Raw genomic sequence first — 13,920 nt, 5'->3', positions numbered from 1 at the left:
ACAGCTGTGATGCAGGTGGCCCTGCTGCATCCCCGGTCCTGATCCTGAGCAAGAGGCAGAGTTTGGAGTGGTGTGTTTTCTGAGTCCCCATCCTCATTTTGTGGGGGACACACACTGTTTTGTGCAGGGCCAGGCTTTCAGGGTAGGGGTGACAGATGGGGCTACAGTCCAGGAGACCTAAGGAGGGAACCAGGTCCCATACGAGCACCCCAAATGCCACAGCCCCTCGCAGGGAGGAGGCTCCAGCTGCACAGATGACAAGGGACCCCTGGTCCAGCTTGTCCCTCATATTCCGCCCTAAGGTCCTTTTTGATTAGTGCTCATATTGAAGCCAATTTGAATTAATTGGAGAGCAAGACCTATGGACACGCTTCATGGGCCCCTTGGGGAAGCAGAGCTGTTTACCTGGCACCTTCGCTCTGCATCTTTGTCCTATTCTTTCATTAAAGCCCAAAGTGATGCTAAAGGAGCATCAAAGCTAATGGGAGGAGGTGGTGACTGGGGGGCACTGGGTGGGGAGCAAGGCCGAGCTAAAGCCCACGTCACAAGCTTTAGTCACAACCAGCCTCATCCGGGTCAAATCACTTCTCTTGGTTTCCCCCAAAGTAAAATAATGGCACGAAGGGGAAACAGTGAGACATAAATAATTTGGTTTTCTGGTAGGAGGCTTTGGGAGGGGTAGGGGACAAGGTGGCCCACTCCACCCTGGGCTCCCCCCCTGTATTGCCAGCACTCTTCCCCCCAAAATCAACTCTAACCTTGGCCAGAAGGCAGGAAAGCATCAGACAAAATCAGATCAGCACTTGGCTCCCAGAGATGAAAGCAAGAGCCGTATGGATGAAACAATTCCCCCTGTCCCTTGATTAATAACAAGGCAGACCTGCAGAGTGAGGGCGGGGGGGATGCTGTTTAATTGACTTTATGTTTTTGAAACAGCAGCTTAATGACTAGGTTTAAATTAGCCAGCATCACCTTTTCATCCTGGGGAATTGAAATGAAACATGGATTGCTCCGGCATGCCCTCCCCCTCACACCAGCCTCTTAAAAACACATCTCCAACTAAAGCAGTTGCATTTCTCACACTTGGATTTTCCATCTTTTATTAAGCAGATAAATCGTTATTGTTTAAAACAGCAATTAAATTCCTCCACACCCATGTAAATCTCCCAGTTTTAACTTCAGATCCAGGGATGAGGCTGAGGAGGAAACTCAAATGGGAAAGCCCAAGATGCTTGTGCCTGCAATGAAATTATAAATCCACATCCTGGAGCAAACGAGCAGTAGGAGGCAGCCAGAAATCTCCATCAGCAGAGGCACTGGGCTGCAGCAAGGGATGGAAGTTGCAAGTGGAACCGATAAGACACTGAAGCCGGGAGAACTGTTGGCATCTCTGGCAGCATCCTGCACTAATGGAGCCAGTTCAGGCAAGAGCATCTTCTAGGGGAGCCTGTGGCACTACACAAGCCTGGGATTCAGCGCTGCACCCTGCTCCTCAACCATGATTTCTTCCCTCAGTTTCCCCATCTGTAAAATGGAGGACATGCTGCCGAACTCTGCCTGAAAACCGCTGTCAGATGCAGAAAATGTAACTGAATTGCTGAGGCGATGCTCATCGGCTGTCACGCAACAGACCAAGGGCACGGGACACTCTGCTTCAGCGGCTCATGTCCCCTGAGCCCTGTGGCCAGCAATGCTAAAGCCAGCCCAGACCAAGCATCAACGGACAGAGAAAAGCAACAATCCTGCCCTGAAAGGATGTCGGCCCTAAGAAGGGGATTGGCCTCTCCCATCCTCAAAGCCTGATGAACCAAATCATCCACGTTTGTGGGAGGCTTTAGCAGGGGTGGAGAGGGGCAAGGAGAGAGCTCCAAGGAGGAATGGCTGATGGTGAGTGCTGTTTGTGGGATGTGGGTGCTGGTGGGGGGCACCACACTATGGCTCAGAGAATTTGGCATCTTCCCGGCCCTGCTGTGGCTGCCTGTGAATATGGCATTGCTGTGGGGGACAGCAGAGCCCACTGTAGGGCCATGAATGTGGGGCTGTACTTTTTCCTGGTGTTATGGTGCTGTTCGAGCTCTGTTTGTCCCAGTTCCCATGTTGGATGGGGATGAAATGGCTGTGTTGGCCCATGATCACGTCTGTGGGGTAAGTCCCCAGTACAGAGAGGGGGGCTTGCAGTGAGGTGGGCAGCCGGTCCCTGTCCCAGGGCAGGTGATGTGGGGTAGGGGAGGATGCAAGCAGGCTGCTGTGGGGCTGGGGGAGCCCAGGCAGGGTGGCATGGGGTAGGGTCCCCATGCAGGGTGGCATGGAGGTACCTGAGCGTGCTGGTGTGAGGCTGGGGGTATAAGGTTTGCTGGCATGGGGTCAGGGGCTCCAAGCAGGGTAGCTCGGAACGGAGGGACGCCAGGCTGGCCGGGGAGACCCCTCCCCTTTGGACACGGCGGGGCAGGTGAGGGACGCTGCGTTTCTCCGCCGGTTCTGCCCGCTCCCCGGCGGCAGCGCAGCCCGGGGCCGCGCATCGTGCCTGTCCCCGTCCCTCCCCCGCGCTCCCGGGGCGGCGCGGCCCGGCGGGGGGCGCGAGGGGCGGCTCCCACGGCCGCTCCGCCGCCGCCGTTCGGCCGAGGCGCGGCGGGGAGCGGCGCCGGGGCCGGGTCGGGGCCGGGGTCCGTCCGGAGCCGCCGCGCCGCCCCCGGGGCTGCGGCTCTGCCCGCACCGCGCCATGGGCAGCCCGGGCGCCGGAGCCGAGCGGTGAGTGCGGGGTCCCGGGGGCGGTGGGGGGGACGGGGAAGCGCCGCCGGTCGTGCCGCGCCGGAGCCAACCGAACCCGTGGGCCGGGGGAGGAAGAGCCCGGCGAGCGCACACGTGGGGGCGGGGGGCGACCGCGCGGCCCCGTGGGGCCACCATCCTTCCCCATGCCCCGGGGCTCTGCCCGGCCGGTGCCCCCGCCCGGGGCCGCCAGGCCCCTCCGCTCCCCGCAGCCTCCGGCCGGTGCCCGGGGCGGGGGACTCAGCCCCGGCCGGGGGGGCTGCGCTCCTGCCCCCACCGGGGATTTAAACGGCCTCAAGCAGGCGCAGGGCAGCACCGGGAGCTCCAGCGTGAACCTGCCCGGCTCCATCCCCCCGCTCGGCCCCGGCGCTCCGGAGGGGCTGGTACCTGCAGTCTCCCCGCGGCCAGGGCTGGAGCCGCCGCTCGCAGCCCCTGGAGCCTGTTCCTGGCAGCCCTGAGCGGCTCTGAACGCAGCCCGGCGGCAGGAAGGGTCTTCCCCCATCTCGCATCACTCCTGTTTTCCCCCCAGTCCTGCAGGCTCTTACTCCTCACCACCCCGGGGCCCTGCCTGCCCCCATCTCTCAGCATCCTTGTTTTTAGGGCTAAGCGAATTCTTCTCTCAAAAATCCCAGGGTTGGTTTAAATGCAAATGTTACCGAGGTTGTGTTTCTCAGGGAAATGGAGCAGGCAGCAATCACAGCATACACAGTTCCTATCATTCTGGAATAGCAGCCTGCCTCTTCCTACTCCAGATCCCGAGTACTTTTGTGCCAGTTTCTTAATCCACTTGCAAAGCGGATTGAGCTAAAACCTGACAAAAGGTACTCTAATTCCCATGGCGTTTGTGCAAGGCAGCGACTGCAGAAGAGCAGCTGCTCTTTAAATTCGTGCCCAGCCTTACCCTGAGATATGAGATTTTGGGAAGGAGAGAAGAGCAAACAGGAGGAGAGAGGATAACAGAAGCAGGCAGAGCGCCTGCAAAATAGATCAAGAGCTGCTGGGTGCGTGGATCTGCAGCCTGGCAGCACCCAGAGTGCGAGCACATCCCTTCAGAGCAAAGAGCATCCGCTGGGCCAGCCCAAGAGGCTGGACCCTGGGGATGGGGACACTTGGTGGCACGGTGAGGACCAGCCTGGGCCCTTCAAGTTGCTCCCACTTGCTGCTGGGTTTTGTGGCGCGGTCTCGGCTGCCGCCGCGGTGCCATCCGCTCTCACCCCGGCGGGCGCTGGGTTACCCAGTTCCAGCCCCGCTGTCAGGGATTCACCACGAGAGAACCACATCCAGAGCGGGGAAGTTCCCGCACGTCTCCCTGAATCAAATCACAAGGAACTAAAACACAACTGAAAAAGCAGAGTTGCCCAGCAGCTCCCAGCGAGCCGAACAGCTGCTGGGTGCGATATATTCGTGTGCGTCTTTAAAGCCGGGGTCAGATTGTGCTGCTGGCTTTAAAAATGCAGAAATGCAGGTGGCGAGCCCCATGATAACTCCTTGGTAAAGGGAGGGGTCTTGGGGCTTTGCACCCCAAAGCTCTGCTCTTCACTCATCCCTTATGCTGGGGATAAGGTTCATGGGGGCATGGCAAGAAACGTGGTGTGCGTCCTTTAAATGGGAGAATAACTCAAAATGTGTTGGGGAGCTGCCAGTTTGACAGCCTGGGTTTGATCTGGTTTAATTCGAGCTAATGTATTTATCATTGGCGTTTCTGTGGCGCTCGTTAAGGCGGAGGGGAGGGAGCAGAGCTGCTGCCTCTTGCTGCTGGGTGAGTTTTGGCCAGAGCAGCTGAGGGAGGGGGCTTGTGATCCCACCAATATTTCTCATGGTTTCCAGACATCTCAAAAATCCCATTTGGATGTCCGCAGCCTTTCCCAAAGCCCCTGGTCCTTGGCTGAGCTGAGCTCAGGGAAAGATGCTCTCAAACACAGCCATGCCCAGCAAAAAAGCCGGAGAAGCGCCCGAGGAACGAGGAGCAGATGTTCCCACCGGCACGGGGAAGCAGGAGTCAAACAGTATCATATGAGAGATGTTTATTGGCTTAAACACGAGCATATTTTTCTTTTATCCTACCTGCTGAGCAAGGGGCTGTGGGTGGTGACAGAGAGGGGACACGTCCCGGGCGCAGCAGATCGTGCGCCGCCTCTCCCGCTGTTGGACTCAGCCCTTGCCAGGGGCTGCACTTGTGCTGATCCCTCTCTGAAGATAGCAGGGCCGGGGGCTTTTTTCCTAAATTTTGGGATTTTTTTTAGTGTTTTAAGCTCAGGAATGTCTACTGATATTAGCTGACTTAATCCTACATCGCAAGATAACACATCCCTTGCTCCGAGGCCCAAACTTAATCACTGCGCTTTCCCTCCGAGCAACAGCACAGGTCCGAATTAAGCATCGAATTTGAAGCCCAATGGTACGGACAAACAAGAGCGCCCAGCTGTAGCTTGGCATTTAAAGGCTTTAAATTGACGCTGTTGGAATCAATGGAGCCTTTTCAACTTCTGGTTGTCGGTTGCCGCTGTTTGGCCCCCGAGCATCCTTCTGGGGAGCGGGTGGCCCCTCTCTGCTCACAGACGTGGGGATCTGAAGCTGCCATAAGGCAGAGGAGCTGGGCTGCTCCGGTGGATGTGAGCCACATCGCTGCTGCGTTCGCATCCCTGGGATGGGAGCGAGCTGTTGCTGTAGCCCTGGAAATAACGTCAGGAATGTAAAGCACACGGGTGGGTGCGTTTTCCGTGGGCAGCGGTAATTCCCGCACTGCCGCCTCACTGGGAGCCCAGGTGGGATGTCTGTCACCAGCATCTCCCCGAGCACCGAATCATGCATGTCGGAGCTAAGGGACGTGGGGACCCAGTGAGCTTGTCCCCGGCTGTGCTGACTCACCCGGTGCCTATAAAAAGCCCCAGCATGCGTCCTGTGCCTCAGTTTCCCTGTCTGTAAGTGGCTGGAGCCTGGAGACCTGGCTTTGTAGGTTGATGTACTCTCTTAGGCGGCCGAACTCCTGCTGCCCATCTGTGTCTGCAGCTGTGGGGCAACTACTGAATTGCATGAGGAGGGCGGCGGGGGCACCGCAGCATCTCTCCCATCCCCAGGCGGGAGGTGATGCCAGAGCCCCGAGGGCTGTTTTGTGAGTCCTGGAAAAACACCAAAACGAACAGGCGAGGGCAGAGACGTTCAGAGCAGAGATTTGAGAGGAGATGAAGGAAAGCAATAAAACCCGCGAGAGCGTTTGCAAAAGATGCCGAGAGCCGCTGCGGCTCACCGGCTGTGGAAGGGAAATTGATTTGGCTTCAGGTGTTATCGGTTGACTTTATCTTTGAAGTTTATGTAGGGTTTACCTTGCAAGACAAATGTTTCATGCCACCGTGAGCTTTGCTGCACTTTGCAGCCCCATCCATCATATGGGTTTTGTTTTGTTTTGTTTTTAAAAGCTGTGTCCAAGCTTTTAACAGCTCAGACCCAGAGTGCTGGGGCTTCTCATTCAGCTCCTGATGCGGCAGCCAAAATAGCAGCGGCCACATACCGTAGTGGCGAGAAACAAGTGTCGCCGAGAATTAAAATGACAGATCCCAGCGTCGAGGTCTCCGAGGGTTTGCGCTTTATTAAGCAACAGTGAGTTCATAGGGAAGGACTTTTACCCCAAGCACTGGTTGTGTGTACAAGAAAAGAGAACCAGGGACTATATTTGGGTTCGGCTGTGTGATGGAGAGACAGGGCCAGGGGGGTGATCTGGGTGTCCTCAGCCCCGGCCCTGCAGAACCTGGGGGGTGTTTGGGGGGAGCAGGGACCAGGCAATGGGAACAGCTCAGCTTGGAGATGCTGAAGGGGGACAGACTTTTGAGCAGGGGCTGTTGCGATAGGACAAGGGGTGATGGTTTTAAACTAAAGGAGGGAGATTCAGGCTGGACACGAGGAAGGAATTGTTGCCCTGAGGGTGGTGAGAGCCTGGCCCAGGTTGGCCAGAGAGGTGGTGGATGAACCATCCCTGGAGGGACCTGTGTGGTCCTCGTGTGGTTCCCCCTTCCTAAAATGTGGTTTCATGATGATGAGGTTATTTAATACATCAATGTTTTATCTCTTTGCCTTAGGGTCTCCCTCTTACTGCCACCCCCTCCTATTAAAAATTCATTTTTTCTCCCAGATACTGTTGCTAGAGGGAGATGGGGAGAAATAAAGGAGGTTTCGGAGGAGGGGAAGTATTTAATAGAAACTGAACAGAAGAAACATTTGAAGCAAATATTGTCTCTCCCTCCTGCCGCCCCGGGCGCGTTTGATCCCAAGCACTGCCCGTCACGTCGCAGGATCCCGGTGCTCGTGGTGGTTTTGTGGGACATGGGGTGAGCCCGGGTGGTGGGGACGCGGTGAGCGTGGTCCTTGCGATCCCCCTCGCGATGCTCTTGTGGGTCAGCACAGGGTGTGCAGAGCAGCATCCTCGTCGCTGGTCAAGAATCCCATCCAAACCGTATCAGCCAGGTCTCTGCAGTGGCTCTGGTCTATAGATACGATAAAGCTTGAAATGAGGCGAGTGGTTTGTTTCCCCTCGGGCGAGCGGGAGGGCTGGAGCTCTGCGTCCTGGCTGCTGTTTCAGACCCGGTCTTGACGGTGTACAGGCGCAAACCGGGAGGGCGGTTGGTGCTTCTGGCCTCTTTTTGCAGAGGGTCACCCGGTCTGACCTTCCCCGTGCTCGGGGACAGCTTGGCACCAACTCTTCGATATTGCCAGAATGAGCTATTTTGTATTTTTCCATTTAAATCTCATTTGAAGGCAAGTCCATCTGGTTCCCTTCGTGCTGCCAGAGGGAAAGGCTGCTCTCAGGTCAGTGTTCTCCGGGGCATCTCCTCGCTGGGGACCCAGGCGAGGTCCTGCAGTCACGACCTCTGACTCTTCTCCTTTCCATCACAGCAGCAAGGAGGGATGGAGCAGGGCCCCTGTAATTAGACACTAATTGGAGATGGAAAACGAGCAGGACCCTGCAATTGCAAACCAAAGCTGAAGTGACATAAATAACATCTAAATTGTGACCTTTTTCCATAAACAGGAGTATTAACTGAGTGTGACAAATGAAGCGGGGGGGGGAATAATACTGTTTTCATTAGTCCATGTGCCAAGGGCTTGCTCAGCCCCGCACCAACATCTGGCAACCTCTGGAAATTCAGGATGAAGTTGTTTGCTTTTGCGGTGGCAAACGGGGTTGTGATCTGATAGATCGGCCTCATCCATCACTGGATGCGCTTCTGACGTGGCCACCAGGTTTGGATGCTTTCCCCCATGGATTTGCCCCGAGGTTCTCGCTGGGTCACGGCTGTTGCTATCCCATGTGTCACAGTTCATGGGGGGACACGGCAGAACTGTCCCCGGTGCAGGGACCACTCGGTGCTGGGACCTATGGATGCCGGCTGGATGCTGCTCAGCTGCCTCCATCTCAGTGTCTTCCCACTTTCCCAAGACTTTAAGAAATAAGTCTTTTTCCCTCTGTTTTTAACACCTCTGCCTCACCTCTCCTTTTCTCTCCCTGGGGTAATTCTGGCTGTGTCCCCCAAAGAAGCTGGGAGATGCTGTGTCTGTGCTGCATTGCTGTGATGGATGGGTGGCGCTGAATTTTACCTCTTTCCCCAATGGTTTTCCCCTGCACTTTTGCAGCAGGATGCTCAGCATGTCACCCAGAGAGGGGACTTCACTGAGGATTTCCAATGAACAGGCTGTGACACTCCCTGCAAGATAATGCGTGGCCAGGGAGTCTGTAACAGCAGCATCTCTGTGTGAGTGTAGCTGAACAGGACCCGAGTGGGACCATTTGTGGTCCATTAACCAGGAGGAGCTGGTTTTCCCCTGAAAAGGGAGCTATTTAAATTCCCTCTTTCTTTGTTATAGGCAAATTAAGTGTGATCCAGAGAGCTCAAAATGCTTTAGCAAAAGTAGCAAATCACATATATATATATATATATATATATATGCGTAATAACTAGGCAAGCTGCAGTTGTCAGGGCACACGTGGAGCTGGAGCAACACTAGGGGTGCTCCCCCTCTCTGGGAGGTGCCTGTGTGCCACGTCCTCGCACTTTGGGGGCATTTATTTGGGATTTCTGTGCTGGACACTGTGGAAACGTGATTGACGGTTGTCTCCTTGTGCTGTTTTGTCCAGAAGAGCCAAGGCTGTCTGTGTCGGACACTTTGCCATTTAAACATCCCAGCTCTCAGATGCCACAACGGATCCAGATGTTGCTGCGGCCCCAGACCTGCAGAACGGTGAGTGTTCCCCAGGGTTGTTGGGGCTCAGCACCACTGCTGCCCTTGCCCTGCATGGGGTTTGTGTGCTGGAATGCTTGGAATCCAGCTCATTTTTAGCTCCTGGCCATCCCTGCGTGGTGGCATCACCTCTCTCCTCGTCCCCTCAAGCCAGAGGTTTATCCCATGTAAGAGCTGATCTCCTGCCTGTTGCGACAACCCCAAAATGAGCAAGAAGCGACTCAAGTGGGGATGTGATGCAAAGCTCAGGGACATTAAGCTCTGGTACTTGCTCCGAGGTTGCATGAAGAGCAGCAGTTCATGGTTTGGGCAGGTTTTATGGGATTTAGGAGCCCACCAGCTCCGTCCCAGGAGACGAGCTCTAGAGGCTTCGCCATTGCTCTGCTATTGAGATGCCAGACAGGGAGTTAAGTGATATGTCCCCTTCTCCCCCCGCCACAGAGGCTTCTGACTTTTGGGAACCTCTTTGGGGCTGCAGATGGGCAAGGAGATGCTCTCCTGGTCCCTCAGCCGCAGCTGATGCCCCGAAGCTGTTGCTCTGGGGACCGACGCCAGCGCGTCACTCTCCAAATGTCACCGCTTGCTGCAATCTGCAGCCTGGAGATGGGGAGTGGCGGGGGGGCACAGCTGGACCCCCCCGAGGCCCATGCAGCCCCCTCCGAAATCTGAGGGGAGATGCTGGGAGGGATCTGATCTCCGTGGGGCTCAGGCAGGGCTGGGATGGGTCCCTGTCCCCCTCCTCTCGTGGGGGTTTATCACAGTGGGGGTTTGGCCTCGCTCCTGCCTGGCAGGATGAGGTATAGATTGCAATGTCAAACGTTATTTCACCCTGTAATGGCATTTTGCTTTCTTTGCTCCCTGCTCCTATGATCATAATTGAGATGGCAATAAAATTTCCAATGCCGCAGCTGTAGACAGGTCTTAAAAAATGTATTGAGCCCCGGATTGATGCTGAGGAGAGCTGCAGGGCGGAGGGAAGGCTGCCGCTCCGCGCTCCCCTCACCTGGGATTCCCATTCCAAACAGGGTTTCCAGCAGACTGGGGGCTCCGTATCTGCACCTCTCCCCCCGCTGCACCCGCAGAGGTTTCCTCGCAGAGCTACGAGCTCGTTTTTCTGCAGGAAGCTGAGCAGTCCTGCTGGGACCGGGTTGTTTTCCATCCATGGCTGCCTCTCCCGCCCTGTCCTCGGAGCAGACATCTGTCTGTCAGTCTGGCCTGTCAGCCTGTTCATCCTGCCCAGGAGTCCAGCCGTCCGCTCGAATTAGAGCCTCTCGACTGACACATCGCCCTCCCGAGGTGCCGTGCCGCGGGCTGGCAGCAGCTTGTGCTGGGCTCCAGGTTCCCCCTCCGGAGGGCACCTCTGTACCCCCACCATGGGAACAACCCCCAGGAACAGGGTCTGAGCACCGAGTCTGGAAACGGCTGTTGTTTTATCCGGGAGCTTCAGAGAGGTGGCCAGGACTGAGCTGACTTAGAATAGAATCACAGATGGTTTGTGTTGAAGGGACCGTTCCAGCTCCCCCAGTGCCCCCCCTGCCATGACAGGGACATCTTCACCAGCTCAGGGTGCTCAGAGCCCCGTCCAGCCTGGCCTGGGATGTCTCAGGGATGGTTCATCCACCACCTCTCTGGCCAACCTGGGCCAGACTCTCACCACCCTCAGGGCAACAATTCCTTCCTCATGTCCAGCCTGAATCTCCCTCCTTTAGTTTAAAACCATCACCCCTTGTCCTATTGCAACAAGCCCTGCTCAAAAGTCTGTCCCATCTTTCTTTTAAGTCCAGAAAGGGTGCACTAAGGTCTCCCTGGAGCTTCTCTTCTCCAGCTGGACATCCCAGCTCTCTCAGCCTGTCCCCCAGCAGAGCTGTTCCAGCCTCAGGTCATTTCTGGGGCTGCTCTGGCCCAGGTAAGGGATTAAGAGCAGACTTTACCATCAAAAGTCCAACGCTGGCAAATGAAGGCATCGATCACGGTGTGATTTACGTGCCAGCCCCCCCGAGGGGCTCAGGCCAGCATCACCAAGATGCTGAGCTTAATGAACGACCCAATCTAATGCGCACTGGCACGCTGGAGCGGGTGGGCAAGCGAGATGGTTTGCTGGGGCACAACCTGCGGGCAGCAGCTGCAGCTCGGGCTGCAGCGACGTCCTCAGCCGGTGACATGGGGACGGCTGTGCCAGGAGCCGCGGCTGCATGGGGGCCGGGGGGCGGCTGTGCCAGCCCCACGCTCCACACGCCCCCCGGCAGCGTCATCCATCAGCTTTCTGAAAGGTGGCTAATTACAGCGTATGCTTTTCTGTTATGATTATTAATCATCCTGCTCCTGTACTTCATTTATTACGGAGATGCCTGGGTTAGAGGAGCGAAGGCGCAGGGTCCCTTCGTGTGACAGGGTGGCAGGTGATCCCTGCTGCTCGGGAGCCGTCGTTCCCCTGTGCTCCAGCAGGTACTGAAGCTGCTGAGATCTGGATCAGGTTTGTCCTTGGCCGGTGTTACCCAGGAGCAGTTGAGATTCAGATCTGACTGGAGGAAAAGGTGGTTGAATCCAACTGCTTGTGTTGATATAAGAGCATAGCACCCACTTGTCCTGCTCCCCCTTCCCAAACACTCGTTATAGAGGAGTTATTCACCTTGGTAGAGAAATAAAGATGCTCATGGAATATTAAATACCTCCCCGAAGCCCCTGTTGCTGATGCGCCTTGTCCCCTAGTACATGCAGTGACCTTTTCGAAATGTTGTACGTTGTGGTCGTATCTAAATGTCTTCTCTCCTGGGAGCATCTTGTGGAGATAGAGATTCAGACGTGATGTCTATCAAGAAGAAAAGCAGATTGTGGCCAATCTGTGGCTGCCTGCGCAGTATTGCCTGGGCCACGTGCTCAAGAATCAGGAGGTTATCTCTAAAAATAAGCGGTGGCTTCTTTCAAGTTGTCTCCTTGGCGTCTTAGCTCATTAGGGAATCCTCATTTCTGGGTTTTGCAGCATTTGTGAGGGTTGGGAGTTTCCACGTGGGAGAATAGTGGAGAGTCCTGCGGTTGTGGCTGTTGAGGACTCGGGATGGGGTCATGGAGTGGGAAGATGGATCCATGAAGACATCAGTCATGGCTTTTGCTGGGTAGAACCTCCATACGGAGCCTGATGGGTGCCCTCCTGGTGCCCACCCGGCCACTCGACCCTCTCCAGCTCCCCTTGCCCCAATCTGGCTTTGCTGGAGGATGAACTGACCCAGAAAAACATCCTCTGGATGCCCCAAGAGCGGCAGAGCCGGGAGGATTTCTTTCCCAGCCAGGCTCTGGTGGGATTAGGAATAACTCCCTGCTGGATCATTCTCCATTAGGGCTGGTGATTGATTTTTCTTCTGTCCTCCCCCCAGCTCTCTCCTCCTCTCCCTATTTCAGCTGGGTTATTCTCATGCTCAGTTTGCTAATTGCCTCATCACTAGAGCCTCGTCAGAGTGAGGACATCATTTCTGCCTCTAAATTTATGCCTCCTCTCTGATTTAATCTCCTCCATGCCCCAGCATAAACTGGGTTGTTTCTGCTGCCCTAATCAGAGGGGGAAATCTGGTGTCACCCTGAAGCCAGGGGAGGTCCTGGGGATGCTCTGTCAGAGGTTTAATTGGATATTAAGGAAGTATTAGGAACAATTTCTTCCCCAAAGGGCTGTGGGGCATTGGAACAGGCTGCCCAGGGCAGTGCTGGAGTCACCATCCCTGGAGGGCTGGACAGACGGACATGAGGTTCTCAGGGACGTGGGGCAGTGCATTGGGCTTTCCTGGCTCGTTCTCTGGCCCTGCATGCAGCAGGTGTGTTATTTTTAAAAATAAATTAAATGCAAAGAAGAGTCTCTATCTAGGCCTTCAACTAGAGTCTTAATTGGCCTCAGTCCCCAGGGACCAGATGAGCCCCAGAGAACGATGAGCTGTCGGAGTAATGAGCTATTAATAAATGCCACCGCTCAGCTCTGCCTGGGATGGGTGGGAACTGGAGGTCCCCATTGTCACTGCAGCTGGGGTGGCTTCTGCAGGATGTCCCGGAGCCGGCAGAGGGGCAGAGCCACCTCAGCTCCCTGCTCCGGAGCTCCTGTTCATCTGGGTTTGCTGGGAGGGGGTTCAGCCAGTGCCCGTTGATCCCCCCATGGGGTTTGCTGAGGGTGTCGAGGCTGTGCTGGCTCCAGCGGAGCACCCATGATGGGGTGAAGGACAGCAGGGACGGGTGATGCTCTGCCCCGGCTGCTCCCCAGCTGCTGGTAAAACAACGCCAGCAGCTTCGTACCTTTGCTTAGAGGATCAGGTGGCTGAAGTAGTAACCAAACGTGGAGTCCGGTTACCCTGGGCTCATCCATAATGAACGCGGCAGAGCCAGAGCTCACAGCCTGCCTGGGCACAGCGGCCGTGGGCAGCAAAGGGGCCAGAACCCGCGCCCCCCAAACCCCTCGTGGGGAGGCAACGATGGGCACAGCGAGTGTGTGAGAGCGTTAGCCACGCAGCGATGCCTGGTCATATTTATTTAGCATAGAGGCGTTAAATTAAAATAATAAATGTCACAATAAATAGGAGAGGTTTTTTTTCCCATGGGTTTGTAGGTCGTGCCTGGAGCATCCTTCTCAGCCAGGCAGAGCGGAGCACAGCCTTCTGAACTGGGGGGACCGAGCGAAACTGTCACCCGCCCTCACCCCAGAGCCAGCTCATGTTCCTGATGCCACCAGCCAGGCAGAGCGAGCGCAAAATGGCTCTTGGCACGACTGCGAGCAGCCTCCTTGAAGACAGAGGCTGCCAAGCAGCTCCATCCGCAGTCCAGGTGGCACTTAGGGACCCCCAGCTGCTGGACACGGGAGGAAGGGGCTGCGACACGCGGCAGGGGCAGCAGTGGGGTCTCCAGTCCCACCCCACTGTTCCCCAGCAAGAAAAGCTGATGCTCCATGCC

Source organism: Nesoenas mayeri (genome assembly GCF_963082525.1).
Source record: "Nesoenas mayeri genome assembly, chromosome: 25".
Lineage (NCBI taxonomy): Eukaryota > Metazoa > Chordata > Aves > Columbiformes > Columbidae > Nesoenas > Nesoenas mayeri.
Note: the sequence above shows the minus strand (reverse complement) of the source record.